We start from the raw sequence: 6,000 nt of genomic DNA on the forward strand, positions 1-6,000 counted from the left end.
ATATATATATATGTATGTATGTATGTATGTGTGTGCGCGCGTGCACGTGTGATATACATTTTAATGAATTATAAACGTAAGATAATGTAGCATTATTATTATTATTATTATTATTATTATTATAAGGTAACACATTGTTACTTTAACTAAAAGAATCCAACATACAAAGACAAATAGAGAAAAATAACAATTTAAAACATTAAGTTATGTCACATATTTCTAACTTATATCATGAAACAAACAAAAAAAACATATTAATTAAAACTTTATCATCTACTTAAGTCATATGTTGTAAATTATGAAGCATAAACATGTAGATGTTGTAACATAAGTTTGTGTTATAAAAAACTATTTTTATTGAAATAATAAAGCATTTAAGTACAAAACATAAAAAATGTTAAAAATATGAATATAACAATGAGATATAATTATAATTTTTATTAAACCAATCATTTAATAAAGCAACAATATAATCCAGACTTCGTGACTTAAACCACCATTTCAATCCAAACATCCATACATCCAGTCCAAATGTTCATAAATAATTTCCTAAATCCAAAAAACAAATAAATAAATAGCAAAGTCTCAAAATTTAAACAAAAATAACAATGAAAACAACTCATTGTCTTTATTACTCCATAAATGATAATTATAACAATTTATTATCAAACTTTCTTACTTAGGAGTTAATGTTTAAATTAATGTTCAAATTAACATGTGAAAATTATATAAATAGAAAATTGATGAGTTGGAAGCCTATGTGGACATGATAGTTGAATGACACGTGGATATCTTGTGTTGCTTTAATAGTATAATATATATACATGGGGAGGGATTTTTTGAGAACCATGTTGAGTTTTAAGAACTTAAGAACTTCATTCTAGGCCACACATTTAATTAAATTGATTGAAATATGTGGTTGAGATTAAATCTGAGAAAAAAGTCAAAGTAGGAAAGAGAATAAAGATGTAACTGATTACACTAACTTTTACGTCCGTTACACATGTGTAAAAAGTCGACCCGGTGCGTAAAAAATTCTGTAATTTTTTACGTCTTTGTAACCTACATATATTACGCATGTGTAAAAAAAATTCGAAAAAAAAAATCGTTACACTTTCTTTCGAGTTCTTAAAACTCAAAGGGGTTCTCATTTGAAATCTCCCCTATATATATATATATACTTGAAAACAAAGAAAATCCGAAAATTTGAAACGGGTCGAGTTTTCGGGTTTGAAAAGTAACGAATGCTACACATTTGGTGCTCGACCTGACAACACATCATCAAAAAGAGGAGATATGTGGAGGGCGTTAATGTCATTGCACGTACCTGGTGTTCCAAAGCATGCATGCCATATCCATAAGTCGTATGATGCAACGGTTTCCAATATGATTGTTGGTTTACCGCTTCTATCTGCATATTGCCCAACCCAAGAGGTGGGGCAATTTTTCCATTCCCAATGCATGCAGCCAATTCTGCCTAGTGATGTGATAAAAGTAATCTAATAAATATTACCTAAATTACGGTAATCTAGACACCAAGTAATACTCTAGACTCTCTAAAAGTCGACCAAACTACTAACCGGCAAGTGAACCGAGTTATGTATGTCAGGATATCGAACACAGGAAACTATTTAAATTACGTAAATTAACTAATTAGACTCGACTGACAAGACTATTTAATTATTATTATTTTAAGGGGGATTTTTTTAGTGAAAACTAATTTTAAACTAATTAAGAAAAACTAATAAAATAAACCAAAGACAATTAAAGTGATTTGGAATCAGATGACGATGAAAAACCACCTATGCTAGAATCCCAAAAGTTTCAGTTATCAATTAATAGGAAAATGTTTTGTTATGGAACTAGGATCATAAAATGGTCATTTAAAAGAAAACCGGAACAGGACCCTTGACCCTTATCAAGAAGACACCTATGGATTTCTATTAAAACATTCACCAGTTTTAACATTAGACTTCTTCATGGTTATCTAATTAATTATGTACGAGTACCTTTATATGAAATCCTACTTTACAGTGCGGAAATCAAAGACAGTTTAATAAATTCATTCGACATTAATAGACAAAGCTGAAAGTCTAACCTAGACGGACTCCTTACGAAGAACTAAATCTAGCAATCTTAATCAACCAATACCTATTAAATAACCTATCACTTTACAGCCTTTTAGGTTAGCAGCACGCTTTTATTTATTTGATTAATAATATTGTTTCTATGGTTTTAATGCATATGAACCACAAACTAGTCAAGAACACACAGTATATGACCTAACAGAATCCTAATATATGACAGACAATCACCAAAGAAATTGCGAAACAATAAAACTCATCAAACAAAACCAAGTACACATATGCATCCAATAAATAATATTAAACAGTTTACTGATTCATAAACCTATAATCAAAAGCATAATCCAAGAAAAATCAAACGTCAACAGTGGTTCATCATAAAGCCTAGGCAGTCTATAATGTTTATCCTAGCATCGGTAAATCAAACAAAATAAGAATAGAAATCATGGTGAACATCGGATAAAAATTAGAAACCGAATGATTAAAGATGATAAAGCCCGTAAGTCTTCGATCTCCTTTGAATTAGCACTTCACCAGATGAATTCTAGCCTCCAAAAGCTCCAAAATACGTAATCCTGACTTCAATTTTCGTCTAGGGCACCCTCTGGTTCGTGTCTGTCTCAGGGTTTTGATTAAGTATTTTTATATAGTGATTTAAGATTCAAAACTCGTCCATACGTAACAACTTTCTGGAAAAGGGGCTCATCGCTCTACTCGACGAGACATAGGAATATGGCCGCGTTACGTGACGAGAAAGTTTTCCAAAAAAACCCACGCCGTGTCACGTGGCGAGGTTATGTATCCTGGTCGCATGGCGCGGCCAAGATTATCCGACCTGGTTCTTTTTCCGGTTCGACCGGTTCTTCTACTGGTTCATTCCGGTTCAACCCTGATTTGTCCCGGCTCTTCGTTTCAGCTTCTTTTCCTCTCTTTTCAGCCGTGTTTAAATCCCGAAACCTAAAAAAACGTATCTATGTTAGTAGTATAAAAATTCAAATTAAAAGCGAATAGAAACTAATAAAATACTATATAAAATATATAGGGGAAACACACACACACACACACACACACATATATATATATATATATCATTATATCACCTAGCATACCTGGAAATCCACGTTTTACCCCGATATGGAGTAATCTTCTTAAATTTTCTTCATTGGGTATTCTAAGGTATTCTTGCTAAAACATGAAATGACACCTTTTACGAACTTTATAAGCTAATCCCTTGTTATAGCATCACTCATTCTTAAATATTGATCTTGTGCATCGGTTGATGTTTCACACGCCAACACCCGTATGGCCCCGGTACATATATGCAATGATGAAAGGCCTTTTCTTCCAGTAGCATCACGTGTTTGTTGAAAATAGATATCACTCGCCGTAACAACAGCCACTATACAGAGGAATAATGGTTTTCGCATTCGAAATCTACACTGAAATATGTCTTGATCATAATATGTTGGGTTGTCTACAAAGTAATCTTTCATCAAACGTGCCTCACCCTGCTCGCGTTCACGGTCACTGTCATGGTACCTTCTTCTTGCTCTAGGAGGATGATCTCCTATGATCATATTTGGCATGCTTACAAATATTTCACAAATTAGGTGATCAAGTTGTCGACAACAACTCTAGCTTCCCATTCATCAAAATCATTCAAGTTTGATGAACTGAGACTTCCTAATGTGTTTTCATTCTGAGACATTTTTCAAAGTTATTTCTAGATAAAATATGCCAATGTTATGCTCTGATTTATACAAGAAAAATAATGTAGATAATGTCAAATTGTTTTATCTAAATAAAATCCAGACATCCAGTAGAAAGTTGACATTTGAAAACGAAATGTTGGATTTTCGATAGATAATGTTAAATCATATTATCTTAAATAAAATCTAAGCATCCAATAATAAATTGACCGGTGGGAATGAAGATTATGCTGGATTTTCGGTAGATAATAATAAATCATTTTATCTAAATAAAATCCAAGCATCCAATAAAAAGTTGACACATGGAAACGAAGATAATGTTGGATTTTTTGTTGATAATGTAAAACCGTATTATTCAAATAAAATCCAAGCATCCAATAAAAATTTGACTCGTGGAAACGAAGATAAGATTAGGAATATATTACAAATGCATTACAAACAAAAAATTACATATACGTAAAATACAAAGTGACATAATGAAATATCTAACACACATTAAACTTCAACATACTAAAAGTAAAACACGCACTAAACTTCAACATACTGAAAATAAAACAAACACTAAACTGGATTTAGTTAGTTAGGCCCATATACTTCAAAAGTAGATGGTGTTTCAGGTTTTCTTCGTCATGCGATAAGAACAGTTTTTGTAATAGCGTACTCAAAAGTTCACTTTGCAGTTTCTATCACTTTCTTCTTCCTTCTTTTGTTCTAGTTCTTCTTCTCTCCTTTTCATTTCTTCCATTTTTTGCTCCCTATGTTTCTCAACTCGAGTCTTTTATTCATCGGTTTAAGTTCACGGCCTCTAGTAAGCGTCATTGAATTAAGTGCTTCAACCACTTCATTAGAAACCCTACCTTTTATTTTTCTTTTACTTTTAGCCGCATCTCTACCAATTGGATGTTGAATTGTTGAAGGATCCACAGTAGACAATATGAATGAAAAGAAATTGCATATACATACGAAAGTGATATGATACCATATTTATATGAAAAAAGTTGAATTATATAATCAGATAATGAGATTGTTTAGATAATAAGTTTTTTCGAAAAATCTTATGAACCAATACGAAGTTGACAAGTATCGAATAATTTAATTGATTAATATTTATTTTATTATAAGAATATATTTTTTACAAACTTATGTTTTTAATAAAATTTATACCAGTATGTTCAAAAAAAAAAAACAAGACTTTGTTTTTAGATTTTTTTTAAAAACTTAATTGTTAAAAGTTATTAGAGAAAAACATTATTAATGTTAACTAATTAGTATGAAAAGAAAAGGAAAAATAAATAAAAATAAGAGCCATTCATATAGTGCCATGTGGCATTGATTGTGCTGAAAAGTTGTGGGCAAGCCGGTTTGCATACACGACCTATTCGCCTATAGTTCATGCTTTTTTTTTTCTTTTTTTTTTAAACAGTGACCCAACCCCAACCCCAATTCACCAATAGGAATGGTCTTAATTCATGATTTAATTTCTGTGCATGATATTGTCATCCATCCAAAAGCAAAATAATCGAGCCTCACCAAGCAAACAATTTAATTGAATCTCACCAAGCATTCAACTTCCGACAACCTAATACACTTACGCAATCAAGAAAACCAATTTTAAGTTGGAATAGAACATATATTTGAATACTTGAAATCGACGAAGGCACAACCGTGATACCTGCTCAACAATTGAACAATTAATAGATCGATTACGATTTTATGCTATTAAAAAGCCTTGAATTTTTCAATGAATAAAGCGTTATCTCACCGAACCAATGATGTAACAGGTAAATGGCGATGGGTCGTTGATCCACAAATTCCCTGTGGGTCTGTAAGATGGTTTCTCCGGTGCGGCTGTTAGGGTTTGACCGTATTTTGAAATTTCATTACAGATCCGATTTCTTTTTTGATAAAAGGGATTTAGGAGTGAGTGGGGAAACAAAGCCAAAAGTTAATTCTATAGTCACCCGTGTCCTCTCACATTTTATTTTATTAGAACATGTAGATAACCCTATGACAAATGGTTTAAAAACCGGTATTTTATTTGTACCGGATTGGACTAAAAATTGGTACAACCGGTTGAACCGAATTGCATCGGGAAGCTCAACCGGGTTGTATAACTTACCTTATAATTTCATACAAATGCAACTTTAACTCAAAAAAAACCAAAAAATACAAATTCCATAATAAAATATCATTAAAAAGTTAATCCA

This window comes from Bidens hawaiensis, unplaced genomic scaffold, assembly GCF_021521415.1.
Source record: "Bidens hawaiensis isolate Kalapana, Puna unplaced genomic scaffold, B.hawaiensis_p1.1 tig00002306_1, whole genome shotgun sequence".
Lineage (NCBI taxonomy): Eukaryota > Viridiplantae > Streptophyta > Magnoliopsida > Asterales > Asteraceae > Bidens > Bidens hawaiensis.